Raw genomic sequence first — 24652 nt, 5'->3', positions numbered from 1 at the left:
TGTTTAATTGCATAATTTGTATTATTTACAAGTATTTACATTGATTTGCTGAACACATGCTAAAAATCGGTACCGTCTCTTTAACAAAACCGGGATTCCTTATGAAGAAGGTCTGTAAATGAGAGCATTTGAACAGTTACCAGCCAGTTGCCAAATATACACATTTTAGTCTCTCACTGTAGTGGAGCATTGTTCATATAGTAAAGATTTATCAATCAATATCAAGATCATTCAACTGAAGATCGCAATGCATCTGGAAATCGATATTTTTACCCACCTCTAGTCCAAACACTTTCTTAATTTAAACAATATATCTATTATTGTTATATTATTTGAAACCTAAAAAATTCCTCTTTTGTGAATTTTTTTGCTTCAAAAGTATGTTTGTGCTATATATGTTAAAAAAATACCAAAGTGTCAAGGGGTTCCAAATACTTTTTGTGGGCACTGTATAATCAAAGTTATACATTATATATATTATAATAAGCAGCAGATTATTATCAATGTCAAATTAATCTAGTCTAGTATATCTAGTAGAGGGAATGCATACAGTAAATACTTTGCAAAATGGGGTCGATAAATAGACATCCGGAGTGTAAGACAGACCTAAACGGAGTTAAACGGCCCTTTTTCTTAAAAAACACAAAGACAACTGAGAAACATGCCACTGCAACAATATATACACCATATATTGCTGGTTAAATACTTCATACTTTGGTTTAACTCTAACCAGAGAACAGGAAACAATTTCGACAAGTCTAATTGTGATTTTTTCCAAGCAGTGATTATGACGAGATCAGCGTATGTTTCAGCAATCAGAACTGTCATGTCTCACTATATTTTACTCCGAGAGGATCGTGCTAAGAATGAGAAAGACAAAAGAGCTAACAGGTGAAAGAGAACAAGCTGGATTATACTTGACCAAGATCAACATTCCTGCCTGGACAAAAATAAAGACATGATAAATGCTCACCCCACTGTCCTAGAGTCTCTCATCCTGTCTGTCTACGGCCTTCACACATCACATAAAATACCACAACATAACTACACGGTCATTTTTAGCTAAATTTATGAGCCGGCAAAAAGCTGTGAAAGATGCTTGCAAAATTTGCTACTTATTCATACATTCATTACACTTGCCTTTTCCTGAAAAGCTCTTTTTCAAACTTTTATTGTGTTGGTATCTTGAGACGATCTCTGAGTCTCTTTCTCTCCCGAGCAGAAAGCATGAGGAGGGCTTTGTTGCCCGGCAGTCATGTTGTCCTAACCTCTCGGATCAGACAAAAGACACTCACATGCCACATGTAGGCATCCATTTACGCCTCTTTAGAAGAAAAACATCAAAAGAGTCATTACGCCAGAAGGAACAATACTGAGATACAAACCTCTATCTGCTCGTGGAATCATACACATTGGGTTGCAAATAAACACAAGAATTTTTTGGTAAATTCACAGAAGCCCAAGCTGTTAAAATGAAATATATATATATATATATATATATATGCACACACATAATTCCATGCATTTCCTTAAATAACATTAAAGAAAATTATTTATAATTATTTTATAGATAATAATACATTTGTATTAAATCTAATCTATCTATAACACATAATAAGCATTTATGTTTCATGCTTCATGTTCTGAAGGAAAAACAAGAAAAAGCAGAAAATAAAATGTATATAAATTTCATGTTTTAAGGTCATTAGGTCAAATAGTTCTTTTTTTATTATTTAAAATAAACAATATTTAAAATAACCCATTTTTGTTCAGTATCTGTTCTTTGAAAGCTTCCAATACACTAGCAAAAAGTTGGGTTCTGTCTCACAGGTATCTTATTTCAAAGAGCTGTGTGTTTTGGGTCTGACAAATGTGACCTGTTTTCATCAAGAAAAGATAATCAAGCTGTATTGGTGGTGAAGGAACACTAGACATTGGTAAAATGACTAAACTGTAATTAATAATCATAGAAAATCATAGTTCACTGATTTCAAAGTCAAAAACCACAAGTTCTGACCCAAACTTTTCCTCAAAGAGACAAAAGATCCTGTGACCATACAATCAACTATACAAACAATAAAACACTTGCCACATAGGAAAACTTTACTAATAGTTGCATGTTTTCATATTTTGTGGTGAGATGACCACCAGCGCCCCACTTTCTGGAGAGAGCAACAATAACCTTGTGTTTTGTTCATATAGATAGTTATACATTTTTATAACGATTACCATTTGTTTTTGTTTTGTTTTTTCATATTTGCATTGTTTTAGCTACAAAAGATTAGTTATAAAAGTTTAGTTTTGATGATTGCCAATTTACACTTCTACATTTACAATCTACACTTGGGGAAGAGTTTGTTTCAAACACTTTACGAAATGGGGTGTTTGTGCATTTCAAAGATATATCATATTTAACACTCACAGAGGAGTTTTAACTCTATACTTTATTTCAACCTATTTTACACTGACAAAACGTTCAAAACATTAAAGTCTTTTACACTTGGTGCTTTGCCTTTACTCTCAGACAAGATTTTGTTTCAGACTCCTGAAACTATAGGCTTAGTTTCTAAACTGTATACATTTGTGGATGAAGTGTGTTAATGTTTTCCAAAACGAGCTTCTTCTTTTTTTACTTGGCACTCTAAATGTATAATTTAACGACCTTATACAAGTTTGCATCTACACTGTTTACAGCTGCAAAACGTTTTATTTTTACATCTATAATGTCTATACATTTTTAACTCATTCCAAAACACTTTTAACACTTCACACTTTCTCAGCCAATTGTAGTGGAGACAACTGATTTGATTATAACGGGCGAGTTTGAGCTGTCTCGCGGCGCGTGCAGTGTAAATAGATGAATACACATTACTCTGTTTTCACATGAACACTTTTTATCGGGATATGGGTCTTGTCCGCGGCGGTGCATTAAGAAGACTCTTTCCTGAAGTTTGTTCTTACCTCTTACAGGACGGCAAAAGCTGCGACCAGCCGGACACACTAGAAGGAAAGCGCATTCTCTTGACGGCAAATCCGCACGGGGCCCTCCATTAGACACGGGCGCAAAGTGCACGTTAACGACGAGAAAATAGTAACGATACGCGGCTTCACTCCCTCTCTCTCGGTCCCGCACTGGAGGCAGTTCTTGGCGGTGAAAAGGTATGAAGTCACTGCACGAACGCAAACTTCTGATCCCGGCTAAGTTCGTAGTAAGTGAACCGTACCCGTCTAACTGTTTCGCTCTCTCTTCTCTTCCCCCTGCACGCGTTCACTCTCACTCTCTCTCTACAACTGTCTTTTTCTACACACACACTCGGAGAGAGAGAGAGGATCCGATAGCACAGCAGATCGTCAGAACAGGAATGTTCCAGCCCTATAGCTCGATTATAGCCTACAGCGGGGTGCCCCTACTGCCTTGACTGAGTGTGTGTACTAATGAATATTACCAACATGCCCGCCCCCTTGCACCCTGACTACCAAAATCATCCTCAACCTGGATTTAACTCTGATTACAGTTGCTTTTATTAAATATGTATTGGTATTTAATACATACACATTTATACATTTAATTTAATTAAAATATATATATTATATATATAATTGATGGTTGTAATTACACTGAAATGGTTATAAACGTAGTGTTATCTAATGCTATTAAATGTTATGTAATTTAATGAACAAATAATTATGTAATCCATAACATTGCTTGACATTTAAAGGGATAGTTCACCAAAAAATTTAAATTCTCTCATAATTTACTCACTCTTATGCCATCCCATATGTATATGACTTTCTTTCTTCTGCTGAACACAAATAAAGATTTTTGAAGAATATTTCAGTTCATACAATGCAAGTGAATAGTGGCCAGAAATTTGAAGGTCCAAAAAGCACATAAAGGCAGCATAAAATTAATCCGCACAACTCTAGTGGTTAAAGCCATATCGTCGATATGATATCTGTGTGTGAGAAACAGATCAAGATATAAGTTCTTTTTACTATAAATTCTCCTCTCTACCCATTAGGTGACGGTATGCACAAAGAATGTGAGTTGCCAAAGCCATAAGAAGAAGAATGTGAAAGTGGAGATTTAAAGTAAAAAAAGGACTTAAATATTTATCTGCTTCTCTTTCACACATATCTCATCACTTCAGAAGACATTAATTAAACCACCGGAGGCTTATGGATTGCTTTTATGCTGCCTTTAAGTGATTTTTGGATCTTCAAAGTTCTGACAACCATTCACTTGCATTGTATGAACCTACAGAGCTGAGATATTCTTCAAAAAATCTTTGTTCATGTTCAGCAGAAGAAAGAAAGTCATAAACATCTGTGATGGCATAAGAGTGAGTAAATTATGAGAGAATATTCATTTTTGGTGAACTATTCTTTTAAAACTTTTCTTTCAATTTATTTATCAATCTATCTGCCTGTCTGTCTCTCTATCTATCTACAGAACATTTTCCCAGACATAATTTATTACAGTGTGCTGCTATTGCTATTAAATGTATTTTATAATGTTTCTCCACTATTATAAACCTGTCAACCCTTGTTGTGATTGGCAGGTGGTGCCCTGTTTGCATGCCTCTATAACCTCCAGCAATGCAGGAGTTTTCAGGATGTTTGTGATATATTTGTAAAGAGCACATTCCTCAGTCAATCACTGGCAAGGAGAGTTACAAAAAAAGATAGAGGTTTCTAAAGACCATAAATGGATTTAAACAGCACAGTAAGACAATATTCAGAATGCACATGCTGGTGTGTGTTATTCACTCTTGTAGCACGTTAAAATAAGTGTGTTTGTGCCTTCTTTGAGTATCTACATTCAGTGGGTTAATTTTGGCCGCAGGATTGTAAATTGGACGTGGCTTATGTTGTTTGGCTGGGACTATTTCCTCAGCACTTTGTGAGATGAGGGTGTGTGTAGGGAGCAGTTCAGGTGTGGAGGGAATTGTTGGCTAGTGTGTGTGCGAGGGAATGTGTGTGTACAGCCAGTGGTTCACAGTGTGCTGGGTGCCCAAGGTTGTGTGTAAAGCAATCGTCTGTTCGGCGAATGGGCATGTGTAAATAGCATAATCATCTTTGCGCCTGCAATCATAGGCTGGGCTCATTGGAATGATGAAGCAGCCCACCCGGACCGGAGTACAGCAGGTGCTGCCTGCCATCTGACAGCCCATTCCAGTGGAAGGTGTGATACAATTCCTCCAAACATGCTGTCTGCGGTCTCAGCCAAGCCGAATAGCCTATAGATCCATGACACCAGAGAGAGAGAGAGAGAGAGAGAAGTAGAGACAGAGAAAGAGAGCTGTTGGAGTGTGGAGACCCTCTTATCTGACAACTGTTGCTTTCTTTTCTGCCTGAGAGGAATTGGACATGCCAACATCCCCCACGGCTCGCTCTCCCGCTCTCGTTCCAATTTATTTTTTTGATTTAAAACAGATTTACAGCTGTTATCAATTCTAAAACTGTGAAATAATCCAATCTTTTCTAGTGGTGAACTTGTATTAAAGCAATAGATCACCCCAAAATAAAAATGTTGTCATCATTTGTCTTCGAGGTGAAATGTCCACTATGTGGCTTTAAAAGGGAATTCAATGTTCTGCATAACAAGGTCAAGTTTGAAATCGACAAAACTTACACGTAACTTAAACCTAAACCTAACCGATTGTGTCGTAAAAGCAAATATGAGATGAAAAACACAATTGCTGAAGAGACCGCATCATTTTGTGGTTTTTCTATGAAACTTTTGGGTCACATGTCATGCCTGCAACTGCAACACTTCATCAGTTGAGCTACCAGTCAAAACTGTACTTGGCGTGGATAATTTGTGATAGGATCACCGAAGACATGTAAAACCAGGTGTAAAAGGGGTCAAATGATGATCAAATGGACGGAAAAAAAATCCCATAAATGTTTGTTGAATTAGGGACATGATCCATTTCTACGAACCATAACATTATAGAGACATTTAGTCCAAAGTATTCCTTGAGCAGTGAACACGTGCGGCCAAAATGTTCTAACCGCACGTACTCTAAACATGCAGTATGCACATGCGCCTGGAATTATTTGCACTAATTAGTGGGTCCACAAGGTGCCAACACTCACATTTAAGCCGTTGCTGTAACGAAGAAGCGCTACAAGACGATGTAATCGCAGATGAACAACTGGAGACGAAGGTGGAACAACAACAGTGGATGTGCACTTCAAGAGTGCATGTGTGAGGAGGTCAGGAGATACCTCTATTTGTATAACATGAGTCTGAAGGAAAATAAAGACATCTTTATGGGTATTAAATCCTGAGGAGAAATAGTCCAGTATCTCATAGCAGTCGTAGCACGCATGCACTGGCGGTTGGTGCTGGTGCACTACGGCTGCTATGACACACTGGAACATTTCTCCTCAGGAGTTTATACCCATAAATGTCTTAATTGTTCCACACACAGTCAAATTAAGTATATTTTGAAAGGTAAGTGTTTGAATGTATGCAAACGCTAAGCGTTCATGTCAAAATGATACTTTGGGCTAAAGGACCTGATATACTTCATACGCAATCGAATTGCTAGTGTGTAACAGCTCACCAGTACAATCTTTCAGGAAACTTTGTACTGGCTGCTAAACACCTTCCTACTGCCATTGGTCCATGTCATCGGTAGGTATCACCTGGAGCTCCACCTACTTTGATGCCGACTGCTAATTTCTTTACGTTGTTCAGTTAGTTACGATCAGTCAACATGAGCATACGGCTTGTAGAGTTATTACTGAGCTGGTGCAAATGTACCTATAGAGTAGAGACATTTTCCAAGAACATGCCATGTGGTAGTCTACAAAAGGTATCAGATCTTCTCAAATACTATTAAGAGCCTTTTCACTCAAGTTGTTTTATGTGCTGCTTCATTCATGTGCCGTCTGTAGCCGAAAGCCATTCACACATCTGCGCAAAGTAAGATGCTGTCTTATCATCATTCTCTTGCTGTATTCTGCCTATTAACACTCTGTGACTAGGAGGAGGGCATGGCCAGGCCGTGAGGATGCATGCCTGGCATTGAGTTGCCCCAATCAGCGGGAGAGAGAGAAGGAGGAGCCGGAGACACCAGAGAGAGAGAGATAGACACACACACGGAGCTGTGTTTGTGTGTGCGCACGTGTTTTGTTATGCTGAAAAGCAGTTTTAAGTTTGTGTTACTAAAGTCTTTTTGGTTGATTTCTTGGTTCCCGCTTCTTCCTTTCCGATGAACAAGAGGCGTGTCTGTCACACACTCTTTTATACCCCCATCTTTGCAGCTTTTACTGATCTCATGTGAATTCTACTAATAAAATGATGCATGAAGTCTTTGATAACACATTTTAATGTTGCATTAGTTGATGGTTTACATGTCTTTCTCAAACAGTATGTTGTTTACTTAGCTGTTTTGTACTTTTTTTTTGGCTCTGAGCGAAGAATGAAGATGAACTTCACTGTGAGTACATATATACTGTATATGTTTTAATTTTTTTTACTTGGGTCAGTATCAACCACCTAACAATGCCCTAGCAACCACATAGCAATATCTTCAGAGAAAATAACAATTTAATTGTTAATATCCTCACACAATGAGTTTCTGAATACATTTTTTTTACATTTTCCCCAGCCTATACTAGCGGCTTTTGCCCCAAACAGTTCCCATTCATCTCACCTCTCTGTACCTCAGCACACTGAGCTTTTTGTCTTCTTGAATGGGATTTTGTCAGGGGGAAAAAGCTCAGCCCAAGCCAAGAGCAGCAGGCTATCCGAGAGTCCTGCACTGCCTCAAAAGACCTCTGTATGGGGCGGTACGGATTCAACAGGTCCTGGAATGAAATCAAAGGTGCTAGAATGACCCACACTCTAGAAGAGTAGCTGTAGATGTCTTTGCACTCCGGTCATATATGTTACAACCATATCAAACACTATCTCTCTGTTTCGATCCGAGATCTGTGCCCAACTCATTCATTATCTCTGTTTCGTCCTCCTTCTCTTTGTTTTTGGGCTAGTGTGTAAGTGTGTGTGTGCATGTGAGAAGGGGAAAGCAACAGCGTGGCAGGGCTCAGAGGCATAAAGGGGGGTCAGAGGGGGACGGAATTCCGGGGAGGGTGATTTGACACAGTCGCATGTGAAAGGCCAGAAAGCAGGCAGTCTACAGGGAGCAAGGGTCTTAGTACAAAAGAGCTTGGAGGGATCAAGCGCAGCAGTGAGAGAGTTGGAGAGGCCAGAGCCATGCTGGGAAGTGAAGCTGACTACATAGACTCCTCTCTGGACACGAAGTCTCGCTCTCACTTTTCCTCATCCAAACATGTCATTTCAGCTCAGAAACTACTGATAAACAATTCTGATGACCGTGTGCACCCCCTCCTGAAAAATCCCAATTTAGTGCAATCCCCCTGGTAATCACCAAGGTAGAGGTGTCCTTTTTTGCATAGACTTTAAAATTAACTATTTATTTTAAAAAAATATTAGGTGATTTGAATGATTTAAAAGTATTGTTTAATAATTAAAATCACCTAATAATTTTTTTTTAAATAGTTCATTTTAAAGTCTATGCAAAAAAAGGACACCTCTACCTTGGTGATACCTTGTCACATCCCGAACATGTCAGGGATAGATTTTAACCCAAAATCCAAAGAATGAACAGAAATAATATTTTTTGTTTGTGTGTTGTGACATTATTTTCATGACAATTAAGCACATTTTCCCACCAATTGACATAATGTTTCTACAGTTGTTTTAAATAATTATATAATGTATTTATTAATATTATTTATGAATACTTAACAATATAAATAATAAATAAATAATGGTGCCAGGATATTAATAATAATAATTAAGATTATTATTTACATTGTTTTAATAGATATTTACAATGTTTTAATACATCATGGTCTTATTTGTTGAAATGCTTTTAATTTTTTAAAAATATTTTTTAAAAAAAAAAATTATTTTTTAAAGTTTTAAAAATAATTGTATTACAGTCATTTTTATGTTGAGAATAATCATGATGAGAATTACAAAAATACACAAAAGTACAACAACAGCTGTCAGATTTAACGTGTTAGCGCATGCGATTAAAGTTTAACATGCTAATTTATTTATTTTTTACGATTAATGCATTTACTGTTAACACAGCATAAACCAACATATACATTTGTTGGAAGGGCAGAACCTTTGTAATGTGTCCACCTGGAGTCAGTACACTGACACACACAACAGCACTTCCGTGTCCTTGATAACATGATGGAGAAAGGACCTCTTAATGCTATTTTATGTTCAAAACTAGCCCAGATGGTCCTTGTGATAGAAATCAAGTATTTTTTAGCTTATGTAAGGTGCATCAATTACCACAGATTGAAACACGTCAAGTCTTAACTATCACCAAAACGCAGAATGAGACGTTATTGTATGCAGCGCTTTTCATGCGGAGGTCAAAACGGCACTTGACGCTGGTGCTGACGCCCTGACGTGATATATTGTGATTAACTGCAAAGAATTTTGCGATTAATCAATATTTAAAAAAATGATCAACTAACAGCACTAAAAACAACACATTACATTAATAAGAAACATATGATGTACAAATTAATACAAAATCACATGCAAAAATTCTAAATGGTTCTAACATTTGAGTGTTTAATTTTTGTATGGAAAATTGTATCTATATATTTATATTTATATTATATTTAAATACCCAGACATGTTTTCGTGAGATTCACTCACCTGCTTTTTTTATTTGAACAGTGAGTCACAATAAACAACCCCAAAAATAAAATCCTTAAACAGACCCTTCACATTCCTCCTCTAAAGTCACACTTAAAATTAGCCACTGTATCACCACTGCAAATCCCTCACACCCCCATCTTGTCAGGTGCTCAAGCCACAGTCCTGTTTATTGTTTACTGAGTGTGTGTGTCCTGGATAATCAGGATCTGATCACTGTCAACAGAGTGTTTACGAGCTGCAAAGCAGGACAGGCTAGTGTTAACTCTTCCTAAACGGCCTGTGATATTATCCCGGCCATCACACTCTCTCCTCCTCTCACCCGCTATCAAAAGGTGATTAGAGATAGCAAGAGTGCCATCAGGGCTTTGAGTTAGGCTCAGAGGTCAGAGTACACAGCTAAATCAAACCTGGGAGACTTCTTAACCTCACCCAGGAATGTGTGTCCGGATGCCAAAGGTTAGCATATTTAATCCTGTCTTAAAAACACTGTAGCGTTAAAGAAGTTTGTTTAATTTTCTATAGCAAAAATTTAAAGACTATTACTGGGAATATACATTGTTTCAAGTATAATAAAGTAGAGTAAACTGTATTTTTCCCCATGGAAGGACATCACTGTGTTGCAGCATTAGAAATGATTAAAGTCAACCTGTTTTACTTCTGTGAAGTGATTTCTGAGTGAAACAAGTTATTCAATTAGAAAAAAATATATATAGGGTGGGACTTTATCATTAGGAATTGATTGGATCACGAGTCTCTATAACAGGTAGTTGGAGGGGCAGGTGTTGAAAAAGTAAGAAGGATTGGAGTTAGCCTTATAGGCTACTTTTCATCTGTTGTCCTTGGCCAGTTCTTAAAAAGGCAGCCTAAAATTTTAATAAAATAACGTATCACAAATATCACATACAGATAATACATACAAACTAATACCCAAATCTGTACAATGCACACCCACCAAACAAACAGTGCAACACAGCCATGAATAAGTAGCATCAATACATACATTTGAAAAAAATAAATACAAATTTCAATGACAAGCAGACTGAACAAACAACAGGAAGGTAGCAGAAAAGGTCAGTAAACAGTCTAATGTTCACATATTTGATTGTTAACAAGCAACAGCTTCAGCTGTTCAGTGAAAGAGCAGTAAGAATTGTTTTCTCTAATATGCATTGGTATTAAATTCCAACCTTTAGATGCTGTTACAGAGAATGCTGACTGACTGAAAGCACTTCTTCAAATAGGAATGATGCAGTCTCCTCTTGTGGTACCTCTAGTAAACTGAGTGATTTTGATTAAAGATTAACAGGGAGGTGCATTAACAAGGTAAATAGGGTTAATTTGGCTTTCATGTTGAGTTTAAAGAGTGTGTGTGTAAAGAAAATACAATATACAGAACATTTTACAAATTATGTAGAGTCTAGCAACATGGCCTTATTAAATGACAGTATATAAAGAAAAAAAACATGTGAAGAAAAAAACGTATTCAATAAATGCGCCACATATATACTTTTATATACTCTAAATACTGTTTTATTATACTGCATTGATAGTTTACATATACTATGTCCATGAAACCTTTTTATTCAACATTGTAATTGTTGTAATGTACACATGTATAAAGTGCATAATTTAGCAACTGGTCACCATATCTGTTAAGTTTTGAGCCATTTCGTGGGATTTGTGGTGTGACAAATACATTTTTAAAAGTTCAATTATTCAATGTAGTCACTCAATTACTATAAGCACATAAAAATAGTTTTAGATGAATTACAGCATGTCACACCACGGGACACCGCTGAAACCACTCGAATATTCAACTTATATTTGAACTACTGCAGTCAGTCGATAACATTTTTAATCGTGATTAATCGCATATTTTTGTAGTTAATCACGATTAATCACAGATTTAAAAGTGCAAAAATTTGACACTATATAAACTTATTTTTCTGTCAAAATGCATTTATTTACATCTTATGAAAGAAAACAAAACAATATGTAACAATATCATGCCTTATTAAAATTTTCCAAACAAAGCCACAGTATAAAGATAGAAATGCACTAAAATCGCACCAATTCAAGTAACATTAAACGTTTCCCAAAGTCTAAGTGGGAGTTATTCTCCCCATAGGTTGTATATTCATTGCAATGCACATCAAATCTCTTAAACTCTCATCCTCTACAATATTAATTTGCCAGTAGACTGTGGCTATCCGCTTTCCACAGCAATCGTGAAGCTGTGTTCATGATTTGTGTCAGAGCATCAGCACCAGCATTGAGCTGCTTTGAACACATGAAAAGTTTTGGTGATAGTCAAGACTATCTGCTTCTGTGTTTATTTAAAATCCACCTTACAAAGGATGTAAAATACTAGATTTCTTGTTTTGTACATCAAATAGCTTTAAGAGTGCCTTTATCCATCATTTATCACTAACAAGGAAGTGCTGTAATGTGTATTTGCATTGTGTCCATCAGTGTAATGACTTCGGGCGGACACGTCACAAAGGTTTTTGTACAAAGATCTTATGTGTTAACATGTTAAGTCTGACAGCTCTAATTTGAACACATTGCATATGAATAATTAATCACTATATTATTAATATTCTTTCAAAGTTCTTGAACATTTAACACATATTGTGAAAGTGAAGTCAGCACATCGACCGTGACGTAACCTCTTTACTCTTGTACAACACACATCACTAATTTCCCTCAGACAGGTGTGTGTGTGTGTGTGTGTGTGTGTGTGAGAGAGAGAGAGAGAGAGAGAGAGTTGAGCACCCATCACCCATCTGGTTTGTGCATCACTGTGTCTAGATTGCATTATCCATTCTGCCCTCACTGGGAATGTCATCAGTATGTCACATCTTACTTATTCACTAATCTCTCTGCACTCTGCTCTTTCTCCCACACTCACTCACACACACACAGACTCACATACATTTTTTCAGTCTTAAACATAAGTTACTCACACACATTTCCCTGGGGAGTCCTCATAGTGTTCATAGTGGGGGTGGTAGGAATCTTCTGCACTTTTTAATCTTGTACATTTTGTGCACATTATTATCATGTAGTAACTGGCAGCAACACACTGACGTTATGATTGATGTATGCAGTCATAAAATCACACAGCTTCCCTTCCAAATCTCAATCTGTCAAATGTTGGACAGCATTTGTAATAAGTATAATTTTTTTAAATCTGCAGATTAAAAAAAAAAAATTTCAGCTAATGCAGCCCTCATGCCAGCCTTTAATTTTATTTCTAAATTGCAAGCTGCAAGGAATTAAAGCAATGTCCTCCTCTGGAATTATGTCTTATAATGATAAATTGTGCAAAAATTCATGCCATTGCTCTGGAATTCGCCAGGTCGTAATGTAAAAACGACTACACCTGTATGATTTTCAGATAAACTGACCTCCCGAGTGTCTGAACTTGCACCGTGTATACCTGGCCTTAGCTTACTCAATATTTCAAATTGAGTGAAATTAAAGGAGCAGTATGCAAGAACACCTGTGGCCATTATTTGAACTGCAGCCATCTACCTGTTGCTTGTGCTCGCATGCACATACTCCATATATACTCGAGCTTATAAAACAATGACGTAATGTACAAAGTAACTGAACGTGATTCACCGGCATCATGCTGACAGATGAGGTAGCATAATTAAAATTACACAGTAATGAGTGTTTTACTACAAACTTTTAAACTAAATTAAAACTACTTATCAGCTAACATAGCATACTGATACACATACTGCCAAACTATACCAGACAGTTTACTGTTGCACTGCACTTATGTTGCACTATTGTATGTTTTGTATGTCATATGTTTACTATCAAGAAACCGGTGTATTTGCCTAAATTTATCCTGTATACATGAATTTTATTATAAAGAGAAGATTGTTGAAATTATGTGAAAGTTACGAAGCAAAGTAGCATGCAATTCATAAGCGTTAGCAGGCAAGATCAAGTGAGCTAAAATTACACAGATCAATCCTTATGGCACTATTTTTCACACACTTTGCAGTTATGTATTTTACCTGTTCAATAAGAAGAACGGCAATTAAGGGTCCGTTTTGACCCCCAAAACCAAACAAAGATCCCTCCAGGAATCAAATGCCCTGCCGATGTTCACTCTAGTTTTCGCTCGATCACGTTCCTGCTTAGCCAGACGGGATTCAGTAGATAAATGTTTTTTTTTTCCCTCTACTCTGAGTTTGTGTAGGAGACAGTGTTGTGCTGGGAGCCGAACGTTTGCTGGATTCCACCAAGATAATGTTCCCTAATGTTGCAGACTGTTGTCGCTGTTGAATAGTGGAAGAGAAGCTACTGTCTGAGACAAGGCTCTCGGGAACGCGCATAAACGTCACATCCTTTGGATTTTCCCGGCAAAATCATCCCGCTCCCTTCACATGAAAATCAGTCTACAGGCTTTAATAGGCAACCTAGGAAGTCCGGGAAGGGCTCATTTTTTAAGTTTCATTACAAGCCGTTCACACATTGGCAAAAACAAGGCAAATATTTCATGAAAATTGTTACATACTGCACCTTTAACATGCATGTGTAGTACAAAAATTATTATTAATTTGGCCCACCATACACATAAGAGTTAAAGGAATAGTCCACCCAAAAAGTATTATCCTATGTGTATTTACTCTCCCTTATTCTGTCTCAAACTCATATGACTTCCTTACTTCTGCAGAACACAAACAAAGATATTTCAGGTAATGTCCTTCTTTGTGTCCTTTCAAATCTTGAAAGTTTGGACCTCATTGTCCTGCAATGTATGGATATATTCACATCATATCTCCATTAAAATATCTTCGTTTGTGTTCTGCAAAAGAAAGGAAGTCATATGAGTTTGAGACGGCAATAAGAATTATGATTTTTGGGTGAACCATTTCTTTAAGAAGAAATATTACAAATTAACAATATATATATATTTTTTCAATATTAAACATGGCAACAGTCAATTATCACAAAATTTAGGGGTTTCAAGAATGACTAATTTTATTAATGTATTATATAAATTTATTTAAATAAAAGTATGATCATTTATTACATATTTACATATGTACTGCATATACTGTAATGTCATATCCAAAGCATCTAATCTGGGCAATTCAAGTGTTATATGTGTCAAAATTAAGTAAACTTCTACAGATATTTCCTACACAGTGTGTAGGGATTAGTAAGCACTGTGTAGGGACCCTGTGAATTTGAATGTAGCTACAGTCATAAGGCAGAGTCTATAAATTGTTTCTCTCTGGAGGACATTACATGGATATTGTAGACAAGGTATCATAAAAGATAAGCTGGAGAGTGATGACAGAACAGGGCTCAACAGAGAGAGTGAATGTGGAACGAGGGAATAGGAGAGGAAGGAAGCAGGTAAAGAGAGTGATCAGTCACACAGTGCAGTTATGTCTCCTTTCGTCCCACAGTGTCGGCTCCTCTGCTGATTTATAGTGCAGGGCGGCTGAGAACATCACGGCACACCCACTCGCACGGCTACATGTGTGTGAGAACACAAGGACATGTACACAAGGATGTACACACTCACACACACTGTGGGGTGAGGGGGCCGGAAAGATGTACATGCACACACTAACATGTTTAGCTATTCTCTTGTTCTTGATCCTTGGTTCAATTCAAGTTATTTGCTCTGTTGACAACATCTGTAACATGTTGATTATGATTTAAAATAATTTTGGCAAAAATCTTGTTTGCAGTAATAAACTTACAAGGGATGGCTTAAAGGGTTAGTTCACCAAAATATGAAAATGATCCCATAATTAACTCACCCTCAAGCCATCCTAGTTGTATATGACGTTCATCTTTCAGCCAAACACAATCAGAGTTATATAAAAAATATCCTGTCTCTTCCAAGCTTTATAATGGGAGTGAATGGTACCTTACATTTTGAAGCCATCTGCGTGGACAGCCGTTACTGGAAGCCAGTGATAATAGTTTATAAAGTTATAAATATGGATATTGTTTTACAAAAATGCATCGCTTCGCTTCGCTTCAGAAGGCCTCTATAAATCCCCTGGAGCTGTATAGATTACTTTTTTGATGGATGGATTCGCTTTTTTAGGCTTCAAAATCTAAGGTACCATTCACTCCAATTATAAAGCTTGGAAGAGCCAGGATCATTTTTATATAACTCTGATTGTTTTTGGCTGAATGAAGAAAGTCATATACACCTAGGATGGCTTGATGGTGAGTAAAGTATGGGATAATTTTCATATTTTGGGTGAACTAACTCTTTAAGTGCAAGGCATTGTACAGGGGTTAACATTAAAATACAAGCTTAATAGATTTGCCACAAAAAATAAACATGATATATGTGTTAACATGCGATTAGTGTGACTGAATCGCTGGATAACCTTGTCTCTGCAGAGTTATTTCCAATCTTTCAATGGTAAAAGACAGCATGTTACAGATGCTGTACATGGAGTTTAACTTGTATTGAACTTGCAATCTTTTTAATCAAATACTATACACTAACCCCTTGTCCTGATCCTTTATATTTAAAAGTTAATTAAATGTTATTTATTTCTACATGGAGCCTTTTCCATTAATGGAAAGAAGGCATTGTCAGATCTAGCTAACCTCTGGACATTTGTTTCCACAAAAATTCTAGCTAGGTTATCTAAATGAGGACATAGCATAGACTTAGGACATAAATAAACTATTGTTTTTATGTAAAGCTAATTGTAATTACAACTGGACAACCCTAACTTGAACCCTAACACTAGGCCTTCAAGAGTAAAACACTTTATTTATGAATTCTCAAACCTCCCCAAATGGAGGTTTTGTCAGATTTAGTTAACTTATGAGGGAAATTTTGTCCCTAAAGTATAGCTGAGTAAAAAGGGCCCACCCACTGACATAGACTAGCATTAAAACTCTCATTCATTCTAATCCTGATGCTAATACACTTTCAGCTTAAAAACGTCTGAAATCCTTCATTCATTTGCAAAAAGCAAATAATTGGATGGCTAAAACAAACATACATACTCATATGCTAATACTCTCTGGTTCAGACAGTGCTACACACTCACGCTTCTAATTGAACCGAATCCCCTGAACTGAATGATTGCCTTTTTGTTTTAGCCTGTCAACAGATAACACTTCAAAACTCTGTTGTACTCACTCTAAACATAACTGCACTTGACGCTACATACTAATAATCTCTATGGCTACGTTCTCACAGTCATTGTTTTGGATTGATAACCTTATTTACTAATAGATGTGACTCACTTGAAATGTCCTGTTCATACAACAGCTCAAAGGAGAATGTGATAGGCCACTTTTAAAAGCATCATTCATTTTTTGCGCATCAGCGCAGTGATAAACATGATGTCCACATATGTGGATTTTGGGACATTATTCCCTCAAATGTTTAAAAAATAAGTTTGTTATTTTGAATAACTTTCAACATTAACACATGTAGTTCATTAAGCTTCATTTTAATATTATTTTATTTTGTTACGATGAAAATAAGGTGCATTTTGAACTATTCTGAAACCAGTGCAAACAGACAGCACACTGGAGTTAAAGTCATTCACTAAATAGGGAGCAAAGGAGCAGCTCTTTATGCACCTAAGTGCATTCAATCCTAAAATCCGACCAGAAGTTCAGTTTCAGGCTGCAGATGATGTTTGGACCACTCGACATGTTTGGCAGACATGGAAGAATGATAATCAGTACATAGATTCAGAATTTATAATGCTACATTTTATTTTTACATGGTTGGCAGTGATTGGATGATGCTGGCCATACTTTGAACCAGAATTATTTATGATAATTCCTGATATAATGCCTGTAACATCTCAAAAACATGAATAACCAACACTCCTGGAACCATAAGCAATTTCATAAAATGTTTTAATAAATCAGACTTTCTATACTGTGGTATTATTTTAGAACTTAGTCTCACTGTCCACAAATGTCCAGAAATTAGACAAATTTATGTTCTTCTGCTGATTTAAGACAACAGCCAGGCAAACTACCCGATCAGCTGCTTAAGGCCGAAACATGCTCTATTTGCAAGTACGTGAACGCAGACACTTCTAGCAACGCAAGCTCAATTTTGTGCGTAGTTGCGTTCCAAAATGTGTCAGACCACTATAGTAAGGTTAGGGTGAACGATCCGCTTCTATGGTGAGGTTTCTCTTTCAAGTCCTGTCGTGGTAGAGCAACAGATTTAAGAGAATATTGGTAAGAAAGTAAGTTAAAGTTAATATATTTAATGCAACTTACTTGAAGGTAACTCTATCGCCCCCTTGAGTACTGAGTTTTTTTCCCCCACAACGGTAACACAGAATGCAAGGGTGTAGATTTGGCTTAAACATTTGGAGGGGTAAGCATATTCAACCAGTACGCTCATTGGTATTGGATTTACAGGCTGTACCAACATTAAATAATCTAAGGGTTCAGAGAGAGAAGTAATTAGATAACTTTGGTTACTGTCTGTCAGGCAGCCGACAAATGGCAAACTAATAAATGCAATAAAGGCGGAAGACACGGCTAAATGCTGTTGTGGTTGTGACCCTGAATGGGCTGAAGAGATTTAGAAAATGAGCTGGATGAGAGGGATTATTGCTCTCACACTCAGAGAGAGCGCTTATCAGCTCTCAGTCACGCCTGTTTGAGGTGGGTTGGTGTTCTCATGGTAACAGGAAGTAAGAGGCAAGCGTTCAAGATGGCCACCGTCTTGTGAATGGGTGCATTCCTCGGTAGTGGGTTGTCCCGTGGGGTTTGTGTGTGTGAGGGGGAGGAGGTTATTGGAGTGAGTATTTACTCCAAAAGGGACACTATATAAATAGTAACTGCTGTTTTAAGGACTTCCTGTCACTAGGTATTCCATAAAACAGTAGTTAAACAAACAATGGCTTTCCCATCGGGCCTCTGCTGTGCCATTAGTTCATTATGGACTGGGGGGGTCCCAGGGGGGTGTATGTTGCATTTGAATGATTCTGGTCTCCATTCACTCATACAGTATTTACGTGATTAGAAACCAAATAATAGATTTAATATTCATAGGACAATTTACAAAATTCAAACTACTGCAGGGCTCAACAAAAATGGCCCGCTGGCCCGGGGCCAGTGAAAGACAGTTTCGGGCCAGTTGAAGCAACTGTCGCTTGCCTAATTAGGCCAGTGCTGTGCTGTCGTTACAGTTTAATGTTACGTATAAAAACGTGTTTCAAAAAATCTATGGCAGTACTGTTATATAGTGATGTTATCAAATATATATAATAGTATTGAATGATCATTTTATTGAATTTACATTGAATTCTTCGGTTCTTCGAAGGATACATGGTATAAATTATAATCATATATGTCCTAAATATGGTAATATCGTTGTACTTTTTGGTACAACTATTTTTTATATTTTCTGCATTCATCTGTTGGTAGAAATGTACTTTTTAAATTTTTCATAAAACCTTTGAAATATTTTGTTCCGCATCTCTGCACTGAAATATGTTCACCAAGAACAGAGAATCTCTCATGTATTTCACATTCAGGCTTTGGAGGCACTGAGACCAAATCTTTTCTTTGCCCATTAAATATGGTTGTTATTCCGGGCCCGTCCCATTGGTAGCAGTATTCCCAGCTGTTGAATGAATGTCATGCGTGTTTACTCAGTGTTATGCTGCAGGGCTGTTGCTCAGCGTTTTGGTTGGACAGGGATGCGGTATGTTGGATAGGGGCCGAGAAACAATAACATATGCAAACATGCAAGCTTTGCAGTCAGTATGAGAATACAGACACAAATGTGTACATGCAAGCATGTGAAGAAATCTATTACAGCACAGAGCGAAAACAACTAAAGAAAAACTACTAGCAATGTTTGACAAACATACATTACAAGTCCATACATGAGCACATGAACAACACAAACATATAGAGCAGGTAACAGGTAACATATTAATACATTTTTTAAATGAAAAGTTAATTAATGCGTTATGAAGTAACATAATGCTAGTAATGAACAATTGTAGTTTTATCAATTTGCATTAACCAAGATTAAAGGTGCACTCACTAACTTTTGTGTTTATGTTGTCATGGATTCAAATCAATAGTTTTCGGTTACTGATGCAATTGTAGATATTCACTGTTCACATCACCCGTTATTAATTTAATCCATGAGATACAGTGTCCAATAACAGGACGGTTACTGAGATTAAGCAAGTAGTATTCGGCTGGTCATGTGATTCTAACATGGCCGCCCCCATGAGGGGACCTTCTCCATGTAGAATAAAACAGCTTTTATATGGTTACTGATATGACTAGGGTCCTCATCTAATGTGAGTGCTCATGATTTCCTACATATATTGCAAAATTACAATTAATTTCTTAAGAAGTAAAGCTTTAATATTTAGGAATAAGTAACTGTGTGCACCTTTAAATAAATACTGTAATAAAATATTATTCATTGTTAGTTTATGATGCCTAATGCATTAACTAATGTTATTACACAGTTGCCTGGAATACTCTATTCTGATTGGTCAATGGTGGGTCGCCCGGCTATCTGAGCCATCGTTCCTGCTTCTTGTTTCACTCTGCGATTTCTACAAGTAAGCTAATAAAATAATTTAAACTCAAATACTTTTTTCATGTGCATGTATTTATTTATTTAGCAAGTCGTCTTGTAGTAAGATGCATAATAAGCAGTCAGACATTCATTATTTAAAAAACGAATAGCACGATGCAAACCGGTGGAACTTCAGCTGTTCAGCGGCATATTTCTTCTCACAAATTTACTAGTTTCAATGCAAATAAATGTTTCATGTCAATCTAGTTGTTTATTTGGCAAGTAGTCTTCTAATAGACTGAATAATGAGGATTCAAACTGGAGGTTTTTTTTAGAGGTTCAGCCATTTCTTTCTTCTCAAATGACATAATTTCAACACATTTCCATGTATTTATTTATTTGGTTAGTAGCTGTGTAATAAGCGGGATAATGTATAGTTCGCTGGTTTTAATTGCACAATAAACCCCTTCAGGGTGATACAAGACCCCTCTGCTTCACGTCGGAGTCCCGATTATCCTGTCGGGGTTTATTGTGCGATTAAAACCAGCTGACTATACATAATCCCTTACTTAACAAATACAACCTTAGTGTAAAGAGTTAAAGAGTCATGTTACAAACGTGTATTCACATTAATCTCTCATTAAACATTTTCCACTTTAATCCTAAAGAATTGAATATTAGCTTGGAAAAATATGAAGATTCCAATCACATTAGTATTCTTATAAAAACTGTTTAATTTTACACAGAGTGGGTCGCCTCATGGGGGGCGCCATTTTTAAGAAATAATTCACCCCAAAATCACCTTTTTTACTCAAAAGAGTCCAACATAAACAAAAAATGATAGAGTGCACCTTTGACCTTATGCATCTTTGTCTATACAGTACAGTATGTGATATTGTATGTAAGCTTTTCACTTACAAAAAAGTACTGTGGTGCACCATGGTATTTTGATATAAGCCATGGTACTGTATGACTACCACATTAATAGACCATGGTATTATGTACTTCAAAGAATAATATGGTATTATCATCATGGTAGTGTCCAAAAAACCTTGTATTAGCATGTTACCGTGTACCAAAAACCATGGTAATACCATGGGACGTTTCTGTAAGGGTTTGAGGAAGTGAAAAGGTGTAAGGCGAGAGGTCAGAACACAGTGGCAATGAAAGATTCCCTTCAACAGGATGTGCGGCAGGAATTCTGGGCAGATGTGAAACCGGAGATCCCGGCCTGATGTCTTCATAATAATCTCTATATACTCTCTCATACTGTCTCTCTGTAATGGTCTCATCTGTCTCTTCTTTCCCTCTCTCTTTCTCTCTTAGTCTCACTTACTACCCGAGGGACCCTCTGAACCCATGAACAATTGGTTCCAGCCTTCTAGGCCTTTGTGCATTTCGCCCAATTCTCTGTGCCTGTTCCCTGGGTATAAATGGCATCTCCCAGAGGGAAGATAGAGAGACAGTCTGCCATAGAAAAGAGAAATGAAACTGTCTAAAGAAACTTCTGAATCAAATTAGTTTTGCAGGACAAAAGTCAAAAAGCCCTGATGGTCCTTGTGATTATTAAATATCTCTGCATATTAGATAGTATCACTGGTCCATTGGTCAGGCCCATGATCAGACTAAACAGACAAACTCTCCTGCAGGCTGCTTGGAAACGCAGGTTGTGAGCATCTAATGGCCAGGCTTATGAAGTCCTAATTGGGGCATTGAAAGTAAGTTTACAGGCCTGTTAAATGTAAATAAAGAGTGCTTTCCGCAGAGGCATGTATTTCAAGGCCTTCTGTCTCTCTTGTGCCCTTGCTTTCATTCACAGTATTTCATAGCCCACCTAGAGCGAATATAGCAGTAACCCTGCTCCTCTCCAAAAGCGTGCTGTCCAAAACTCTCTGTAAAACCACTGCAGTCAAGTCAGGTAACTAGTTCAACACAACAGAGCTCTGTTGGGTAACCTGCCATATACTCCAAGAAATAGATATACAACCAAAGACAGTCTTTCTTATATTACCTTGTTGTAGATTTCCATAATATATTAGGCTATTAGCACAGCTAGATTTAATATAAAATGAACTAGAGGACAACTCAAGAGCAAATTCAAACGTGTTATGCGTAGGTGTATTTTTAACAGCAAAAACATTTCACCCATTTACTCACTGTCATGTCTTTCCAAATACATGTGGATTTTTTTCTTATGCAGAAGACAAAAGGAGGTATTTTAAATGAATATCTCAGCCCTTCATTTCAATACAATGGCATTGTTATTTGAGCATCATAATGCAAGTCTATCGAAGGCATACAATAGGTTTAAGTGAGAAACAACCTAAAATGTACAATTCTTGACGTCCGTTGTCTGTTCATGTGAGAACTTGTGTAGTTTAGTGTTAAAAACAACACAAGTTCTCGTGAGAACACGCATGTCTCTGCCCTTACAAAAATCGAGAGTTTGTGGCAAATTTGCCGTAAACTAGTCACGAGTTCTCCACTAATTATTTTCACTTGCAAATGAGCTTTCTGTTCATCATTGCCAAAGGTTTGCTGCAGGTTCACCACTACCAGTGTAGAGATGCAGACTTCTGGCAAACATTTGCTGCAAATCTCAAGCTCATTTGCAGGGCTCCAGACTGTGGCTATTTTCCCTAACGGTGCGATTAACCTTTGCAAGAGGTCGTACTGGTACGACTACAAAGTTGGCCGACTCTCTGATTGTGCGCTGCCATTTTTTGTTGCGCATGAGAAATATCAAACAGCAAATGTTCCAAACGTTAAAGGAAACAGCTCTTCCTGGATCAGTCAGCGCTACTCAAGGCTCAATAGACAAATCTGAGCAGAGACGTGCATTTACACGTGGACTGGTTTTGAGCGCTCAGCTGCTCAGATGCTCTCTGATTGTAGAAAAAAGGCTTTGTTTGTCTTCAGATGACTGTATTATAATCAGCAAGATCCTGATGAAACAAAATGAAATCTAATTCCCACTATCACACCGTGTCCTAACTAGACATGACGCAACACTGCAAGACAGGATAAAAGGTACCTTTTCCATGTTAATCAGAGTTGTTTTCCCTAACCAGCCGTGACAGCATTACATTTTTGAAATGGTTTGTATTTCCCTGTCAAAAATGGGTCTAAAATTTCCTCCCCTTTACTCCCCAATTTGGAATGCCCAATTCCCAATATGCTCAAAATCCTCATGGTGGCGTAGTGACTCCCCTCAGTCTGGGTGGCGGAGGACGAATCTCAGTTGCCTCCACGTCTGAGACCATCAATCCGTACAATTTATCATGTGGTTTGTTAAGCGCGTTACTGCAGAGACGTAGCGTATGTGGAGGCTTGCGCTATTCTCCGTGGCATCCACGCACAACTCACCATGCGCCACACCGAATGCGAGAACCACACATTATAGCCACCACAAGGAGGTTACCCAATGTGACTCTACGCTCCCTAGCAACCGGACCAATTTGGTTACTTAGGAGACCTGGTTTTGAACTCGTGACTCCAGGGTTGGTAGTCAGCGTCAATACTTGCTGAGCTACCCAGGCCCCTCTCATAACAGTATATTAAAGCCAGGGTGACACTAGCCGGTTCAAAACAACTTTATTATAATGTCACAGACATGGTGACATGTAGTGTTTGAGGTCTCGTTCTCTTCAACCGGAGCTCTATCACAGACACGCACACAGAGGCTCATTTTGACATTCTCTCCACTTTTTTTGGTTTTTGATGCACTTTTTGGTGCACATTTTGATGTGATTCATAAAGTAACTTTGCCCAGTGTATGTGTGTGATCGTGTAATATTCCCTTCAGTATTGTCGTAGAAAGTTTATGTCCATACACAGCTTAAGTGAGAAAACGAGGTATGTTCAATAAACAGACTGTTCCATCTGACTGTTGTAACATTTGATTTTCTTGTCATTTATAATCATTTTAGTGCATGAATATATATTTTTGTAAGGGTGTGAACAAGCAACAGACATCAAGATTTTCAATTACTTAATAAATTACCAAAACCAATCGTATGCTTCTAGAAGACCTGGAATATAACACACAAATCACATGGAATACATTTATAATACTTTTGGGTCCCTTTTTTAGCTTTAAATTGAGGCAGTATCCACATTGCATTGAAAAGATGGACCACAATATTCAATAAAACAAAACAAAAATCTCCTTTTGTGTTCTGAATTTAAAACAAGTATCATACAGATTTGACTGACATGAGGAAAAGTAAATTATGACAGAATATACATGTTTGGGTGTTCCTTTAAGAGCAATGGTTCTCTTTCTGTTACTGTATCTCTGACAATATCCTAAAGCCAGTGTTATTACTGGTTTTGCTTCAGGTCCCAAATTTTACAATGGAAAATAAACACAAACATAACACAGT

The 24652-nt window shown here is 37.3% G+C and overlaps 1 protein-coding gene across 1 annotated transcript in view; it reads right to left on the bottom strand.

Moving 5' to 3' along the window:
* Positions 1-3390, bottom strand: part of cdon (cell adhesion associated, oncogene regulated) — a 65500-nt gene extending 62110 nt beyond the window's left edge. Inside the window, exon 1 of the mRNA XM_052152986.1 lies at positions 2962-3390. The gene's annotated coding sequence lies outside the window, so the exon portion shown is untranslated. The remainder of the gene's footprint in view (positions 1-2961) is intronic.
* Positions 3391-24652: the final 21262 nt, after the last annotated feature.

Source organism: Xyrauchen texanus, chromosome 21 (assembly GCF_025860055.1).
Source record: "Xyrauchen texanus isolate HMW12.3.18 chromosome 21, RBS_HiC_50CHRs, whole genome shotgun sequence".
Taxonomy (NCBI): domain Eukaryota; kingdom Metazoa; phylum Chordata; class Actinopteri; order Cypriniformes; family Catostomidae; genus Xyrauchen; species Xyrauchen texanus.
Note: the sequence above shows the minus strand (reverse complement) of the source record. Positions and strands in the feature narration are given on the sequence as shown.